Here is a 20,624-nt window from a genome sequence, read left to right as displayed (position 1 = left end):
ACATCCTCATTTGATGAATGAAACTACCGCAATTCAAATCCCTTTAGTTCCTTCTACACAGCATGAATATAGAGTGAAGTCACAGGACCAACTCAATTTGTTGTGGATGGTCATGATTTGCAGCCATTTGGGCTATTAGATGGACTTGTTAGATTCGAGATTGAAGATGGACAGTTATTCATACGTAGATGGATATGCTGAAAACATAGTTTTGTGTGTGATAATGATTTCTTTACTGTTTTGTGTGATTTGACACAATGTATATCTAAAGTACTTTTTGTATTTAATGAATATGAATTGGACGTGCAAGTGCGTCTTAAGGAATCTGAAAAGAGCTATATGGAGATACAATCACCTTTTCCTTTATTTGACATTTAAAACGTACAAGACAAGTTTGATGTTGAGAATATGTGATTTATTAAGGGGAGAACAGTTGAATAGTATAGAGCGGAGGTTGAAATTTCATCTGCGTAATAATAAAGGTCATAGGCGAGAAATGTACAGATGATATGTATGTGAGAAGTTCTGGAATAGAGCAGAGATTTCGTGTAATCTTCCTCTTCTGAGATGAAAGCATTTTATTCAGTAAATAAATCTGAAATGCTCAGTAAATTTGAAAGTTAAAGTGACATGCTTCGGGGATGATTTTATACAATTTTTTAGTGATAGAAATATGTTGAGTATGTGGTCTGCTGGACAAGCTTGTTTTGAGGATTCATTAATTCATATTGATAATATGGTACTTAAAATCGTAAGTGCTGAGAATAAAACTATTACTTTTGAATTTGAGGTAATAGATTGAGGTGATTACTGTAGTGGTAAGTTATCAGTTGAGTCAATAAAAAGCAGTGTATATGTTACTTACGTCATGTCATGGGATGGTTTGGTCACAAAATATCATGATAGCCACATCAGGAGCCTGAGGTTGTCCATTTCAACCGAAACATATATCCAATCGAGAGTTCATACAAAGCCTTTTGAAAGTATCTCGTTAGACTTTTGGAGGGGACACGGCGAAAGGGGTGCTGGCTTTGCAGTGGCGTCTGAACTCGATAGTGGTATCTGTGGAAATATTGAGACTATTAGGTCGTGCGGAAAGTCAATTCGTTTTTTTCTTCTTTTATTTATGCGGCTGAAGTGTGAAGCTGAATATCGAAATATATAATTTGGTCCTCTGTTGGGGAAAAACGAAATGAGTTTCCGAACGACCTATTATTTTAGATACGTCAGAAGTATGAACATCTAACCAGTTCAGAAATTATTTGTTAACTTAGGCTCCATTAAAAATCATTTCTACTTAATATTAAAATTCCACTCAGATATTTAAAAATTGTATATACTTTGGGATGAGGATTGCAGAATAATATATAATGTTCTTTATATTTTGTTGAAGTAAGTTTTTTTTTTCTTATAAAAATCATTTTTTGCCGTTGGTGCAGAAAAGGAATTATTGATTGTAATAACATAATAATTACTTCGATGAATGAAATTCAGGAATTAGCTAAGATGTTATTATACTATCTTATTCGTTATTATAACTGTAAATATTGCACGTTACTCAAAATTATAAAAAGTTCATAAGTATTTTATAAACCTTGAAATCCATGCAGGCATTAAATGATCCATCACAAAATAAATAACTTTCAACCTTGCTTAATCTGTTTCACCCAGCAAAGAAAAATATTCATTTGAAAATCTTTATTATTATTTTCGACATAATAAAGTGTTTAAATAAGACCTCGATAGAATAGATAGCAAGTATAATGTTGTAATGATAGGAAATTACATTCTCAATAATATTTAACCTTGACTTTATGTAGATGATTTTTTATCAGACTTGAATGGTTAAAATTTTTAAGCATGAAGGTGCAATATTGTCGTACTTCCGGTATGGAAGAAAATTTTTATGCAAATTTCTAGAAACTTAGAAGTTTGGGTAAGTGTGTTGGTATTCCATAAATCTCTTTTTTGTCTGTATTTATAAGCAGTACTTCGCTCTGTATTTTTGAAGTGATTTTTAATGTGCTGTGATTGATATGTAAATTAAGTGTAATATTTAACAGTAGGTTTGCGGGACCCGTCAATTTGACGGGTGAGTATAATATCCAATTATACACTATTAATAGATTCAATCAGCTAATATTAAGTTTGCAAATATCGTAACTGTATTTAAATTGAACTCACTGTCTTATTTGTTAAGAAAGTACGTAGTTTTCTTCACCCATAAATCTGACGGTTCTCAATAGGGATAGGTATTTAAAAACATCCGTAAATCTAGTGTTAAGGGCACGCGAGAAAAAATATAACTGTGCTTTGAATTGAATTTAAACATCCAAACTACTGTAATCGAATCTTATGGAAATAATTATATATAAGCTTTTCAAGTAGTATTCTATTTTCTTTATTCCAACAACAAATTAAATTCATCTTTCGATCATACATAATCATCTCAAAATGAAATTTTATAAATGACCATGGCGTTATATTACAAGGAAATACCAGTATGTTATATATTTCCGAATTTATTATTTCTATTTAAAATTGTTAAATAATAATAAAAGCTATATAATAATTATAATTAATAATTAACAAAATTTTAATGAATGGTTCAAATAATCAATTACAATGTTATTATTATACTTCACCCTATATTATAATTACATACAGTGTAAAATTAAATTATAAATAAGATTCGACAATCCTAGGTTTATAATAACTAGAAAAAAATACTTATTTTTATATGTTACAATGTTTAAATTAATGGTTAACATAAAGCGTGTAGAATAAAAGTTATGTTTCTTATTAAAATATAACAGCTTTTGAGCAATTTTACATGTAAAATTAACAAAATAAAGTAGGAATAGTTATTTTGTACATTTTATAATAAATTATATATAATTTTTATAACAGGTAAAAAATAAGTTATTTTATATGTATTACAACTAAACGATTTGAATTTGTATTTTTTGTCAATTTTGGATTGATATATCTCGTATAATATAATGAGGCTTGCATTTATTTTTCATTAATTAAATGAATCTAGAATAAAAAGTTATGAAATTTTATAAACAATAAAGAATCTGCTATATGAGAAAATTGAAAACCACATTAGTAGATTCTTTATATAAATCGACTATATAATGTGTAACCAACATTAATAAATAACTTTTAAACAACTACAGAAGAGAACCTGCAAAACCTATAATCCATCTAGCACCAAGATGTTTATTTTATTGGCCGACGCAGAATAATATCTTTGTTCTTGATATAAGAAAATGTTATATAAAATTTTTAAATATATCAGACACTTGTTCAATATTTTAAATTTCATCTTAATGACACGTGTTCAATATTTATGAAACAATTATCGTCTTTTCGTTTTATTAAAAAAATTATGTCTTCTTTTTTATAAATTGAGATGGATATAAAAATTTTATGTTTTACGAGATTTGTTTTAATTACTTTCACCATAATAAAACAATTTAATCAAAATATTTGGTTAAAATATCAAATTGTACTTAATAAATATAGAATAATTAATGAGAACATCAACTTATTTATTATAATTATATGGCATATTTTGTATATATTTTTGCGTTTTAGGTCATTTAATTTTATTTCTAGTTGATACTAATATTTTAATTTTTTGATTTCTTACTCATATTCTAAAATTGGCACAGTATGTTAGAAATTGTTATTTATAATAAAATTTTTACAAAAAGGAATGTCCAAAATTATGTTTAAATATTTTGATTAAAAATTTAATAATTTAAATTTTAAAAATTTTATTGTGATCACAAAATATATCAAAATATGTAATTTGGATGAGAGAAATTTTCCAGATAATTTTGATATATAAAAACAAAAAAATAGTTTTGCTCTCTCTAAAAATGGGAAAATAGAATAATAAAAAATACTCCAAGAAGAATAGAAAATTAAAAAAGCTAAGTGAGAAAACATATACACCTTGGAATTATATAATCATAATTTTAGAAGCACTGAAATATCGATAAGGAAACTAAATTGCGATGAAGCTTAATCCACCAATGAAGGTATCACTTTCTATAATAAAGGAGGTGTATATAAAAATATAATATGTAATAAACATAAATTGCATTGTATAAGACATCATTTTAAAGTAATATACTGTTACATATTTATTCTTAAATATTTTTTATTTTTTATATGCTTTTACATAGATTGTTTTTACAACAGACTCATCCTTAAATGCCACAAGATGAAAACAGAGGAGAAAGAATTTATCTATACAAATTAAATACAGGTACAGATGTAGGGTATACTAACAAAAAACAAGTAATGGTAGGATTGAGAACTTCAAAAGGTACATACAAGCTAAATGTAGAACCAGATTATTGTCCTAAGGCCAACGTTATTCAAGATCTTTTCAATCTAAATGACTATATATATAAATATTTAAAATAATTAATTATTAAATTAAATAAAAATTTAATTTTATTTAACCCAGGTGGGGTGCAGTAAGTAACATTAACATATTCTTTGGTGAGCATTTGCATGCATCGTAGAGCTTCTCTGACTCAAAAAATAGACGAAAGGACTGTTATTATTATGATTATAGTGTTCTCGTTTGCAAGGGCATGGAAGAATCTGAAGAAACAAATATAATAAAATTTCTTGCCATGTTTGACATGCGCAAATACGACCCAAAGGATATTGAGGTAGAGTATGTTCAATATGGATTGGTAGATCATTTGTTATCAATGATTGTATATATATATATACATAGGCAACGAGAACTGTTAGACAACGATGGTCATCTCTGCGGCAATGCAATGAGAACTAAAGTATTTTGAAAACTTCGTTGATGACATCAGTAAAGAAATAAGTGATATGTCCAATCAAGTCGAGAAAGAGGGAAAGGTTAGACATCCACGCAAGAAAATTCATGAAGTAATGAGCAAAGTTCATTGGTTAAGATTTATTTTAAACTTAGTTTCAAATATTTTAGATGAACCACAATTTGTATGGACATATCCATAGTTTACTAGTGCATATAAAATATGCAAGGAATACTCGAACGTCAAAGCAAGAGGTAACATTTAAAATAAAAAATGTGAGATTATTCATGGAGTACTTGAAATTCCTTCTGGTAATATTGCGGCCAATAATAGACAAAGACTCGTGATGATTATGATTCGTATGACAGCTGCTATTGTTGTGATAGGTATAACATAGATGTATAATACAGAATTCGGATTAAAATGAAATATATCTTATTAAATATTTTTTGCTATAAATGATTTTATATTCACCAACATTCATTCAATGTTCTTTAATATACTATATCTGTCTTGACTTTTTTAAATTGATAAATCTCGCACAATGTTTTGCGGTTCGCTTTATATTTAAGAACGAACTTTCAAATCAAATGTGCTACAATTTTTATTTGATAAACAAAATAAACTTGTCCAATAATAAATAAATCAAATATATAATCTATAAAAGTACTTTTCTCATAATTATTAAAACATCAATATATTTCAATTTTCCCTTTTTCAAATCTAGATATTTATCACTCACTACCAAAACAGATATAAAATATATAGATTTTTTTAACATTAACAACAAATTTTCTACATTAACTAAACATTCCTGATTTATGTATTTTACTAAACAATATACACAAATTTTTGTGTTTTCACTTGTTAATAAAAATCTATTTTATGCATATTCAGGCATAATGATACTTTTACGTTTTAATCAAATGAAAACTTTCGTTCATTAACACTTCATTTATTGTTTACAGTTTTATGTTTTTTATCTCCTTATAAAATTTCTTTTATCATTTTTTTCTTAAAATGCTCGTTTAATGTCAAAAAACTGAACAGCAGCAAAACAACGATTAGATAAGTATTCTATATTAGCTAAGGAGAAAGGTTATAGATTACGTTCAGCTTTTTTAACTTGCAGCAATTTAACCGTAGATACGTCTTTTACGACATGCTCATATAGTTATAGATCTGAATGCAGTATCAACCTATATTGAAACATCACCAGAGTGTCGGAAGATACTGCATGGAGAATTAAATGGCAAACTAGCAGATGTACCACACGTTGGTGCATCTAACGTGGGTACATTTTGAGAGAGTGACTCAGTTAATACGAATGTTCTTGTAGCCTGTTCATTATGTGTAGTTAGTATTTTTCTTACACCGGGTGGCGCATTTGTTACTATAATATTCACGTCAAAAGATTACGTTGCACTAATTAGACTTCGTGCAAAGATGCTTAAGCAAGAAGAGGCCACTAAATCTTTGAGTTTTCGTTCATACAGAGCGGAAAATTTTATTGTATGCACTGAATATCTTGGATCCGAATGTATTGACGAAAGTATGTTAGAATTCTCGAATATTTTTGCTGATATTAAATACAATGAGGATGATGAAGGTGATTTTATTGATTGAAAAACATTGAAATGTATAATGTACTATATGTGTTTACAAATAATGTAAATACAGTTAATTTAGATCAAAGGGCTATGCAGAAAATTTTAAATCTTCTTAAAGATATAAGACTAATAAGTAATGTTGAAAAGAAGAAGATTATGAGACAAAAGAACCAAACTATGATAGGAAAAGGGGAACTGATTACTAAAAGGCCTAGAGCTTTTAATGAAAGAAAAAGAAAAAATACGAACACATGATGAAGGGATAGGAAAGGTTGAGGCAGAAATGGAGAGTAATAAAAGATTTAACACGAAATCAACTCAACAAATGGAAGTTGATAATGATGATTTTATAATAAAATGACTCACTCTTTTATGATAAAATATTTGACTTTGCCAATATGGATTCTCAAGAAGAATTACTAGAAGAAGATATTGAAGAAGATTTTAATGAAAATACTTACCCAGACTCCTCGAATCTCGATCAAGACGATATGCTTTTTCTGGAAATGTATAAAGAAAATCCAGATGAATTCATAGATGATACAGTTGAGAGATCTGTAGACATCCCGATGAAAACTTATATAACTTTTTAGTGTATGATGCTTTAAAAACATAAGACTAATAATTTTCTCCTAAATATCTGTTTAGCTTTTTAATTTATGAAAATCATAGTAGACTCTTAATAAGATTTATTGTTTTTTCATCTAAAGAATCATTAGTCATTTCAAATCTTTAGGTATAGTTTACTTTAACATACAGCGTGTTTATATACATATATATACAGTTTGTTTAAATAAAAAAAAACGGGTATTGATTTAAGGCAGTTCTATAATAGAACACAGGACTAAATCGAAAGCAATGCATGTAATAAATGTGTCCACTGGTGTACTTTTCTTTAAAAAGGTTGAATAATATATTTTAAATTTTTTCTACATAAGTGTTAATAAAAAAACGCATAATTTTTCTAAGTGCTAAAAAATGTTTAGAATTTAAAGCTTTTTTGTATTTCTTTATGAAATAAACCCCAATGCTCGGAACTAAAACAATTTGTCTTTGTGAACAAAAAATCACACAGTTTAAAATTATAATATAAATGAGAAAATTGCTCATGATTCTAAAATATTTCAGAGCAGCGTTATTAACAATTCAAAATTATCGTACAACGTAATAAAATACACATAAAAAGGAAAATGAGAAATTTAAAACGCCGGAGATGAAAGTGACCTATGTTATTCTAAAAATTTATAAATCAAATTGAAGTATGCCTTGATCACACTATGGAATGTCTTTTCTAGTAAAATGAAATAGGAAGGTTTCTTATTCTCTTTTACGAAGAAACATGACAATAATCTCATAGCGAGCGAATGAGAAAAATGACTTCTGAAATAAAAAAGAATATATTTATTACGATTGAAAGAACTGAAGAATTGATTTAGTAATCCGTCAAGAACATGGGGCAAATAATATCTTTAGATGAGAGTCTGTTTAGCTTTTTCTACTTTAATGGTAAAATTATACATATATACTAACAGGACTCAAATTAGAAAATATACCGCATACAATTAATTATGACAGAGTGTCTTTGAGGGTGGGAGGTTCTATTTCGCTATTACGGAGTAAGAAATCTTGTATTTATAAATAAGATTATAAATTTTGGCTACTATTTCAATCTTTTACTCAATTATCTTGCGGCTTCTGTAGACTAAATGGCATTAAAAAATTTACTTTTCAACAGATTAATGATCTTGAGCACATCCAAAGGTTGCAAAATAGTATTCTTGATATTAAAGGTATTGATTAGCTTGTTTGTCCCCAAAATAACTGGATTTAAACTCTATTGAGAAGTTGTGGACTTCGATTAAGTAAAAATTTACTATGTTAAACCCTAAAGTTATTAAGTAATTAGAAACACATATCCTCACAGAATGGTATGTCATACGACTGGAAACCCGACAATAACTAGTCATAGCCGTGATAGCAAATAAACAATCCACACAGCAATTTGTCCAATCTTGATTTTTACGACAATATGGATTTATTTAATGAATTTTTTAAATTACTAATATTCAATTTCTTCGTCTAGTCATTTCGAGGTTACATCACTGAACTACTGACCCACGCGTTATTCCTTTAGAATATATAATCTAATTTGTTCTACGCATCTCAAAAGATTATTAATTTATAATTTTTCATTTTCTGCCTACCCTGTATTCGCTGTAACAATAAGAGTTATTTTTATTTGACAATTAAAGGGAGGCCCTGGAAAATTTTGTAAACATCATAATTTGTAACGTTATTTTAGTACAAAAGCTGTTAGGTACCAAAAATTTCTATATTCTAAGTCTTGTTTTACATAAGAGACCATAGGTGTATATCTTTCGCTTTTCACATTATAATAAAGAAAAAATATATTATATTATATTTTTAACTGGATATTTGTGAATCTTACTATGTGCTTCTGTAAACATTCTTTAGAGGTTTTACAAATTGAATTCACCTATTTGCAAATAGAATTCATCCTCTAGTAGAAAAGTGGAAGGTGTATTTCGCATTACACTGTAATCATTTATCAATATTCCAATATTACATTTGGCTGGAATATTTTTATTAAGATAAAGACTTGTTATTACATTGTACGCACTTTTTTTCAATATTTGCCTAAGTGTAAACTGAATTATTATACATTATATCTGAGTGAGGAGATCTACTACAATTAAGGAACTGCAAATTCTGCTATTTGAGAAGCTATAAAAACATTTTAACGTTATATACTACTATAAATTGTTTTCCAACTATGTAATGTCTCGGTATAATTAATAAAAAAGTTTTGTGTAACATAGTACGATCTAGGAGTTTTATGTAATGAAGACAATAACTTTGGTATATATTCTTATAAAAAAGGACAATCATATCTACAATTTATTTATTTGGTCAAAAAATGATGTTATCGTTTACTAAACACGTAGCTGTAAATTTTAAACACTGCTTACACTAACTCTTCCTATATTGAAATCTAATAACACAAAAAGCCTTACAATACTCTCAAATCAAATTGAAGATCAATGCTTTTTTATGCCTATGATGGACTATATATAAATTTGGTAAGAACCTTATTTGAGAGTTATGTATCTAAATTTCTGGGTTGTTTCTAGCGATATATTAACATGAAATCTTTTAATGATATGATGTATAGGTACATCACAATATTTAGCCTCTTCGATACGAGTGTAGAAAATAGTCGATGGGCGGAAGAGACGAGTATGAACAGTTAAGCGCCAACAGGCATTGCCGAAGAGGTTAAATTTTCAAATTTTTCATGGCTTAAAAGAAATTGTGAATATTTAGAAATTATGTAATAAAAAATATGCCCTGCTGGTTTACAAGTAAGGGTACCCGTAATGTAAACAACCATTCGGTGGGTCAGCGTTTTCCTCATCACAGAAGAAAGGACACTATGTACAGTGGCCACCATGAGTGCTGGCCGTGTGTACGGTTTTACGGCTAACAAGCGCCGTACCGAGGTGTTTAAAAACAAATCATGAAGTGGGTTTGCACGAAAATTTTTCATCGCGAGATTTAACAGAAAAACTGTTTTTTCTCAGGATAGACTAAAATTATTCTTATGAATACTTTTGTAAGGGTTATGAAAAGTAATTATGTAAAGCTTTTCTCCTATAATATGATGTTAACGGTAAAAAGACTATTATTCTATCATTCCATAAAAATTCAAACAATTTAATTTATAAATTATTAAAAATTCTCTAAGAAGTTATTAAAATAATGATCTTTTATCAGAGTATCGTGTTGGAGGATTTTCTGTAATTTAATGTGATCTTTATGACGGAGTTTTCAGTCCGTATTGTCGTGTAGTTTTATAGCAATTAACATTAGCAGATAGTATGGGACGAAAAGTTATATAAACCGTTGAAAGTAAGTCTGTTTATAGTGAGGAATTTATCAATTTTCATATATATGAGGTTAATAAATTATAGTATTTCTAATGACAATAAAATTGCCAAAACCTAATATGATTAGATGATTACATCTTGAAGAATATTTTATCGTTTTTACGCATTTAGCAACGTAGGTTAATTATTTCTTATGAGTTCTATGCAATTGCAAACATTTTACGATTCTTATTTACTAAATATATAAGTTCTCTATTTCTAGTTTTTTTTTCAATTATACAATAATATATTATTATAAATTTAAGTATATATATATGGCAGTACAATATTTAAATGTTGTGAGAACGGATTAGAGTGAAAATAAATTTATAATGTAATAAAACCATCCAATTTTATTCTGACATTAAGTAAAATGTCTATTTCTCAAAATGCAATATTATATACCATTTAAGACTTATATCACGAACTTTTATGCGGACATGCCAAAATATGTTTAAAAAAAAAGTTATAAATGCTCATGATAACAGAATTTACACTTATCAACGTAACTTTAATATTTTTTAGCCTATTAAATTATTTTTTATTTTGTATTTACACTATTCGAATTACTGCATGTTTTACTGTAAAGCAAAATACGAATTTTTATTTAATGATTATAGAGAAAGCCAATATTAAAATTTTTGAGAAAGTAATAGTTGGATATTATATTAACTATTTTATGAAAGGTAGCACCAAAAGAAGAGAAAAATTAATTAAGTCTTTCTAATTTGTTATAAAAATCGCTTTAATATATGTTTAGAAGTTACATTTTGTAAAATGCGTACCTGTTAAAAAAAAAAATGTTTATTAATTATGTCAAAAATAATTCTTTCTTCTTAAGAAAATGTTTTAATGTCTAAAAAAACAAAGATATTAGCAATGGTATTTTCAGTGAAATTATAAATAATAAGAATATTAAACGGTGATTTTCTACTTTTTCTAATATATGGAAAGTTTAAATTTTTGTTTCAAAAAGTATATATTTAAATTTTCAACGAATACAGCAAACATAGGGAAATCTTTTTCAAAATATCTGTAGTCCATAACTTTTTATAATATACGAATTGAGTAAAATACACTTCCTTTTTGTAAAATATAAAAACTGACTTGTATTAAATACTCTTTCATGTATATTTTGATGTTTACATGACATTTAATGATTTTTATGTGATTTAAAAATAAAAAGTAAAAAGTATTTAAAAAATTTTATGAAGTAAGTTTCAATATTTTGTATATGCATTTTTTAAATAAATTGAACACTGAATATATGTGATTTCACACTCTTAAATTGATGAAAAATTATTTTGATGCTAAAAAATCCCCAGTTAATCTCATGAGAAACCGTTGTTAAAAAATATTGAAGATAATCATTATTTGTCTTATTTTCCATGTATTTTATTTTATTTTATTTTATTTTTTTTTTTTTTTATAAAAGATTCTAAGAAAATGAATTAAAGATAGTATGATTACCATTTCTATATAATAAGGTTTTTAATTGTTTTATCTCGTATCTATAATAAAAAATATACCATCAATATTTTGTGTCTTATTTTTAGTTAGTTGTACAATTAACCGATCACCATAACACTTCATATATATGTTAAGTAGAAGATACATAGAAGGTATGCAGGTAACCCTCCTATAACGCGGTAGATACTTTTCTAGAAAATGCCGTGTTGTGTGAAACCGTGTTGACTGAGACCCAGAGCCGGTACAAAAAGGTGGGATACGTTCCGCAAACTCATTAAAAACAAATAACTTTTTTAAATTTTACATAGTCAACTTAATTTTTATTAAAAATATAAAGGTGTTTACAACACAGAGTTAAAAAAAAAATATTATTTTAATTTAATGCAACTCTAATTTAATGAATTTCTTCGTCTTCAGGGCTGAGTATAATCAACCGAGAACGTTTTTTCGGTGGAATGATATCACCTTCACTTTCAGAACTTTTTTCTGTATTTAATGTTTCTTGCATCTTCTCCCCACTTAAAAAAATTGTGCTTCGTAATTGTAATTGTACTTTGCTTGGTGGTTCTTACGAGGTCAATAGAAATTTCTCGGTATGGAGCTAGACAGCTTTGCATCTCCCGTTTGAATTTTCGGCTTCTTTCTGTAGAATTGTCTGCATTGAATAAAAATGTCTCGAGATTTTCAGATAAGCTCAGGACTTCTTCTAACTTTTTAAATTGTATGTGATTAACTGCACTATCTTCATCAGTGCTAGAGACCTTGGAATCGATTTGATTTACAGTTTCAGATGCCATTTCCATCAAGTCCGTTTCGTCAACTTCTTCTTCTGATAATAAATCTTGAACGTCCTTCCTAGCCATATCTACAAAATCTTCGCCTCCAATTGATCTAGCAAGTTGTAATATGATTCTCGCTCGATTTCTGATTCATCTGAAGAGGACCACATCTTTTTCCAACACGCATTCAACGTAGTTGTTTTCAGTTCATTCAGCGACAAAAATATGATCTCGATATAGTACCAGATGGAACATTTCTTCCAAGCTACCATTACGATTTTGAATCGGTTACGTCTAAAGTCCACTGTAATGCTCTTCTTATATCATACGTTTTAAAGGTATAAATAATACCATGATCCAATGGTTGGAGCAAGGAAGTTGTGTTAGATCGTAGGTATTTTGGCGTAGGGATGATTCAAATCTTGTGGATGACTTGGAGCATTATCTAATAGTAATAGCGCCTTGAAGCTCAAATTTTTCTGCCTTAAATAGCGTTTAACTTTTGGCACAAAACAATTTGAAAACCAATCTTTAAATAAATTTCCAGTCACCCAAGCCCTTATATTTGCTTTCGAAGATACCGGTAAGGTGTTTTTATTTACGCTTTTAAGTGCACGATGGTTCAAAGATATATAAACTAGCAAGGGTTTTGACATGGAGTCCCCCGATGCATTACTGTATAAAAGGAGCGTTATACGATCTTTAGACACTTTAAATCCGTGTGCGATTGCTCTTTTTTTCGATATAAAGGTTCTACTGGGCATTTTTTCCCACCAAAGCCAATTTTCGTCTGCATTGAAAACTTGATCTGCTGTGAATCCTTGCTCTTCTATAATGTTTTGAATTTTATCTGGATACGTCCTATCGGCTTCATGATCATCCGACGCAAATTCTCCATGGATTCATAGCCTATGAATTGCAAAACGCTTTCTGAATTTTTCAAACCAACCTTGACTCGTCACAAAATCGGGATTGACAGAGGATTCTGCATGTTCTTTACGATGTTTCTAAATTTATAGTTCTTCTTGTTAAATGATATTCCCATCTATAGGAATCCTTTTTTGACTGCATTCATAGATCCAAATGCAGTGTGCGTCAGCCATTTTCTCAATTATTGGTGGCCGGGGGCGAGTTGCACGTTTTGCGGATGTCGAAGATCCTTCAGAAACTACACTTCTTATTTCTTTTTCCTTTTTTCTTGATAGTGCGGACTGTTGCTTCATTCAAATTAAGGCTTTTTCCGATGTGAGATGCTTTTTCTCCTTCCAAAAGGCGATCCATGATTTGTATCTTTACCTCTTGAACGTTGTTTTTTTATCCTTATCGGACATGGGTTTGGACTGAAACTTAATGTCTTAAAGACGAAAAAATTGTTCTTCAACACACCGTGGCTCGACGTAGACTGCCGACCAGCAGTATGAGACACTTTTGTTTTCAGGTCACGGAGATGAAAAGAAATGCTTTCAGCAACACTGTATCATTAACCCTAAGAGTGCAGAATACTCGCGGCCTATGCCGTCCGTAGGAGCGGCGCGCGGCCAGTGCTGGCGATCTCTGTGGACTTAATACTTTTTCGTTAGACTGAACTCTGTTGAGTGCAAACTCAATGCGGTCTCTTCCAAGCGCACATCGTAATAAGATATGGTAATTCTTTCTCACAAGATTAAATGACTCATGAGCATTATTTTTTAATATTTATTCTTTACCATAAACATTGAAATTTACAGAAAAGTGGAATTTGGACAATAAAATACTTAGAAAACAAAATTTAGTAAATATAACAGAATTTAATAATTCAGCTCTATGTGAAAAATCTGAAAACAATTATCGATACATAATTCGACATCGCAATTTTCTGCATTCGTATCGTATGTCGCTTCTTCTCTTATTTTTCACACAAACAACACATTTTCTTCTGGATAATTGTGTTGTGCCGTCACGATTAGGACATTTTTATGGAAAATGCCTATCAATTAACCGAACCGGCAAATCCTCACACTTTCTTTTCCTCCTCCTACCATGCTTCTACGTTGGGAATATTTTAGTAAAATTTCTCTAATTAATTATTAATGCTAAATGGAAAAATAATGTTTTGTACCACTTTATAGTTTTCCTTAGAGAATTACGTGTTCTCACAATCATGCCAACTCTATCTACAGTATCCATGTTGGAACTATAGTCTACAATACATGATGGTTTCTTCATATATAGTCCTGTACGATAATCCTTCTTGTCAGTTCAAACAATGCAGCTGTGTGTGCAGAAGACAACAACCAAACCTTCTTTTTATCATGCCATTTCATTGATAATAAAATGTCAGTTGATCGGTAGCACATTTCTCCTCTCTTCAACTTCTCTTCCATGTGGAGAATTTCTTTTCTATTTTTACGAACGATTCCAAACGCGTTCGTTTTGTGTTTGTGTAACAAGGTATATAAACATGGACTCGTGTACCAACTGTCCGTTATTACTGTATGGCCTTTTCCAAGATATGGCTGAAGGAGCGTCATCACAACATCTCCAAAAATTCCAATGAATTATGAAGTCCAACACATAATTAGTTTCACAGTCTCCAAGGAGAAATAATTTAATTCCGAATCTACTTCTCTTGCATGGTATATACTGTTTGAAATAACACCTGCCCTTGTACAGCAAATGATTTTCGGTGATACATAGATTTTTGTGGGACGAAAATGACTGCGAAAGGGAAATCTTTAATTTATTTATCACTGGTCGTATTTTTGTTAAAGGACCGTCACATGCTGTATTATTATCGTTGATGTGCAACATTTGTAGTAATACCATGTATCGATCTCGCGCAATTATTTTGCGGAAAATATTGCCTTTCAAGAGTTCGTCTCTAGACCAATATTCACTTCAAGACAGTTTCTTCGAACATGGCATTAGCATTGAAATACATAAAAATACATACATTTCAACGACTTAAGCATCCTTCCAATTCGTCAAACGGGAATTCTTTTTATATGCTGTACACTGCTGTACGCGATCGAAATAATTGTTTCTCTGCTCAGTAATTTGAGCGACTAATTCTTCCTAAAAGAAAACTTGAAATGCGTCTAAAGGTGTTGATTCTGGGTTTAGATTTCCTTTCACTCCTGCATTTTGATCATTAAAAATATGTAGTTAGGGCATTAAATTCGTTTTTGGCCACAATAATGTTCCCGTTTGATCAGAAGACTCAATATTTGCAGGTACTTCTGAACTTTCCTCTTCTGAAGATGTACTTAGTCCTCTGGGCCGTTTCCTATTTATTCTTCTTTGATCGATCGATTCGTCACTGTCTGATGATGGTGGATCAAAATGGTACATATCATTCATCAAATCGACCGAATCGTAATCATATAATTCGCTGTCGTCTCTTCTAACATATTCTTCAATATTACTTGTCATTTTGACGGGTGTGTTTCGCATTTGTCGTTGTTAGACATGAATCGATAGTGTATAACTGCTGATTTCGTGTGATATTGCGTGTTTTATGCGTCGTAATGCGGGCGTGATCGGGTCCTATAATGTCCGATAATGCGGATCTTGAGTTTCAGTAGGTTTCAAGGAGAGGGAAGTTTAAATAAATTTGAAAATTCAAGGATGCCGAATTTCGGTGAAGCTAGAAATAAAGAAATAAGTCGTCGTCCAAAGAATCGGAGGACTGCTGTTCATGGGTACATGTTGGTAGCGGATGTGCCACGTCTGGTGATGGATGGAATGGATGAGTAGGATTCGCTCAGTTCAAGGGTATATGTGGGTGGAGGATGTAGCACGTCTGGTCTATTGACGGAAGGAATGGTTCGGGAGGATTCGGGCTAATTAATAGTTTGCTAGGAATTTATGGTCTTAGAGTTGTCTGTGGAGGCATCTGTGGACTATGGTCCCTTGGCCATAAAGAATTAAATTAAAGTCCCTTAGTCGAATTCCTTCGGTCCCTGAGAATTAAGGGATTTATTGATTTGTGTCGTCGGATGAGGATGAGAAGTCTTTGGAAATGAACGGCGAGACTGAACAGGGAGTCACAAATACACGGTAATCAAATAGATTATATAGGCCGCCATCGTAAAATATTGCACTGCTACTATGATCACAGGAAACGCATATATGCGTCCATAGCACTCTAAGGGTTAAGACGCAAGCGTCGCAGCTGCTATAGGAGTACATCGCTCTACAAAGGTTCTTCCAGTTTTCTTATCGTGTTAGAGCGAAACCGTGTTATAGGATGACGTGTTGTAGGAGGGTTCCCGCAATTTACGAATTGTGTTATAGCGAAACCGTGTTATGAGATGCAGTGTTGTATGAGGGCTATCTGTATGTATATATATATATATATATATATATATATATATATATATATATCATGGAGATATATTTATAGGTTGGCTCAGCGAGTCCATTTTATTCAGCAACCTACTTTTATCTCATAAAGGTTCGTAAACACTACAAAGATGATATATATTTCTTGATAGAAAACTATTCGAAATAGCACCAAAACACTTTTAACTTACTAACTGTGGGCAAATCTGTGTAAAATTATTGAAAATACTTACCGCTTTAAATTGCTTACCGTGGGCACATCTAGCTCAAGTGTTGACCTTTCAACTTAGTGATTGTGTAGGTTTATTTTTCATAGGTGATGAAGTACCAAGTAAATAAATAGTGTTTAGTAAATTAGTCGCATATTTTTTGTTTCTAATTTTAGTTTCTTTTTTTTATGAATTTTCGAAATTATTGATTGAAGTTGATCATTTTAAGTACTTTAAATCCCAGATTCAAATAAACGTGAAATTACCAATCGGAATGTAAATTAGAATGTAAATTTTTTAATAATTTTACTTATATATAACAAATTATTTTTAGAAAATAATATAAATTTTAATTCGAAAAACCATATTACAAAATTATAGTTAGTGCAAAGAACGAATATATTAATAAATTGCAATCACAATGAAATGTAGTTGAGCGAAAGCTATACTGAAGAGTTTTACATTTATTTATGTATATGTATATCTTGTGTTATTACAACACGATTATTTGTGAATCCAATTAATTCCTATCTAAGAATTTTTATGAACATTTTCATATAAAAATGAAGGGTAAACAAATTTTTCAAATTGCAATGCAAAAATAATTGTACTGTTTTAAATACGTATCACATGACTTCTTTGCATATCTTTCAAACTCAATATATAAGATATATTATACCGTAAAAATAAATAAAAGTATATTCCTAATTTTTTCGTAAAACATGTAATATTTTCGGCATTATTGGATATAAATAACACTTCTTGTTTACTACTCTCCAAAATAATAATTAAAACACCAGAAATCATATTTTATTGCCTCACTTACTATATTAGACCCTTATTTGTTTCTTTTTTTTTTTTTACAGATTGGTTCCTTTGAAGGGGCTTAAAAATCATTCAATAAATCAAAATAATTACTGATTCGTGTAAAAACATGAAATATTGCTCGTCCTTATCAATTTAAAAAATATAAAACGAATTAACTAAGGCTCCTTATGTGCGGAATATTCAGACATGCAAACTATTTAACAAGCAAAACTAAGAAAGAAATAGCACAAACATAAATAAGTGGCCTAAAGAGAATGGATTACAGAGAATATGGTTCAACCGGTTTTTGTATTAAAAGGAACGATAACAGAAATTTGATCTTATTTAAAGAAGTTTGAAAGCTTGAAAAACTTCAAGCAATGTCAGACGCTCAAAACACGATTAACATGGATTATGAAGTGTCTAATCACGTGAGTATAGCATACACTAGATTCAAACGGTCATCGTTTAAAATGTGATCCAAGTGGATATTTTCCTGTTGTCCACTATGTTATAATTACAAATTATAAAATTCTCGAATTGTTTTTGTAACGAAGAAAAATGACATTTGAATCTGATGCTGATGTACAGGTGGTTGCGATACATGCATTTTATATTTACAGTGATGAAATAAAAGGAAAGTGAAACCAACATTTGTCGATATAGTAAGAAAGGTACTTACAAAAATGTGATAGTGCTTTCTCATTGGTATTGTTTCTCCTGTGTATTCTATTGAGATTGTTGTTGTGAGGAGAGGCGGTCCATTTGTAAATGACTTGAAATGACAGGATATAATGTCTGCAGAATTTTTTAAGGTTAATTATGGAATTCAAGAGAATAGTGATTCAGTTTCTCCTCTTTCCTTTAAATTCACCAACTCCTGCAACACAACCACGTGATAATTGGATGATTGGATGATTTGAGAAAGGGTATTGAAGGCTGAGTTACTCGAGCATGACCATGACAAATTTGAAATTATTCTAGCCCCAGATATATCTGCGCTTCTAGATCATACTAATAAGCTAATTTATATCGAAGATGATAACATCTGCCACATATTTTCTGTTATATATTCATGGGACCCATGGCGGAAATAATGACTCACCGCCGGAAAGACGCGTAGTCAAGACCATTGAAACTGAGCTTCATGCAATAATGAAGGGAAACTATGAACATTTTATGATTAAGGACATAAATGTACAGAGAGAGTCTGTAATTAATACTGTGAGAGGAAGGTTAAATTTCGAGAATCTTAGTTTTCATTTAGGTGGTATAAAAAATTTATATTCTGTGAGGAAATCATCACGTATGATATTTATTGTTTGTGGAACTAGGTATCATGCTGTTTTGAATAATAAGAGCTTGTCTGTGGAACTCCTTGAGGTCCCTGCCTCTGTGCAGATAGCTAGGGACTTTATTGACAGAAAACCACCAATACTCAGAAATGATTACGTATTCTTCATTTCTCGCAGCGATGAAACTGCTGATAGTATAATAGCATTTATGATACTGTATCAGCCAAGGTGCAATATGTGTAGGAGTTACTAATATTGTTGGTGGTACAATATAAGGGAGAACATACTATGGTATACACATAAACACAGGCCCCGAAACAGGCTTAGCAAGTACAAAAGCATATGACAGGCGAGTCAATATGTTGCCCTGGTTTTAAACCTCTGCACTCGACGATCTTTTCGTTTCAGAAAAATAGTTATTCGGACAATTCTTCATACAAAATCGACGACATTTTTAAAACGGTCAATTAGAAGTCGTGTGTAAATTAAGGCACAGAATTATTTTATCTCGATATTTCACTTATCGTTGGGTCAAATTAAATTTGATATATTAATTAATATCGATCTGTAGAAACTGATTAAATGCCGACCGAGACTCGCCTCTCGAGTGCAAAAGGTTAATAGCACTCCAGGCTAGTCATAACAACCTTGACAAGTTAAAGACAAGAAAGGCGAATTTTTTTGTTCTTCACTGTTTTGTTTTCTAGAAATAAGCAAATAAGAGATTGAGCGATTATGTAATCATTTTATTGGGATAAAAAGGTGAGAATTGCTTAAATCAATTTAAAAAAAATGCTATGTTGGTATTTATTCTCATTTCTTTGCAGTAAAACGATAAGCAAAAAGAAATATATTACTTAGATAAAGATATTATAGAGTTGATTCATTAATAACAATTCATTTGCTATGTTTGTGAATGTAACCCTCTGCGAAAAAAAGAAGAATAAACTTATAATGGTACAAGAAATTAATTTTATACTATTAATTATTCAGTAAGAAATAAGTCAACCAGTTAAGAATATATCAGAAACTGATGAACTTAACATTTTGTCGAGGTTTATTAATAATATATTGCGGGAATGGAATGAATATGGTCCAGAATGTAGGTAGTTCCTAAAAGAGACGAATGCAAGAAACGCGTGAAAGTTTAGGGATGCCTCCCGAGTTTCTGTAGTGCCTGTCTCGCCCAAGGCCAGCATGCATGGGAAATGTGCGAATGAGAATGAATGCCTGTGTACGAAAGAGGATACAATGAGAAGTTTATATCGGAGTTCACGGACGAAGGCCAGTTAGTTCTGAGATAGTTCTAAGATACTTCTAATATGGTTCTAAAGCCATAGTCAGTTGTACGCGTTTGAATAAATCGG

General features: G+C 30.3%; 1 pseudogene; it reads left to right on the top strand.

Annotated features, from left to right (window-relative positions):
* Nucleotides 1-16,229: 16,229 nt before the first annotated feature.
* On the top strand, nucleotides 16,230-19,928 carry LOC143220371 (uncharacterized; annotated as a pseudogene).
* The last annotated feature ends 696 nt before the right edge of the window (nucleotides 19,929-20,624 follow it).

Source organism: Lasioglossum baleicum, unplaced genomic scaffold (genome assembly GCF_051020765.1).
Source record: "Lasioglossum baleicum unplaced genomic scaffold, iyLasBale1 scaffold0835, whole genome shotgun sequence".
Lineage (NCBI taxonomy): Eukaryota > Metazoa > Arthropoda > Insecta > Hymenoptera > Halictidae > Lasioglossum > Lasioglossum baleicum.
The sequence above is the reverse complement of the archived record's forward strand: the minus strand, read 5'-3'. Positions and strand labels throughout refer to the sequence as shown.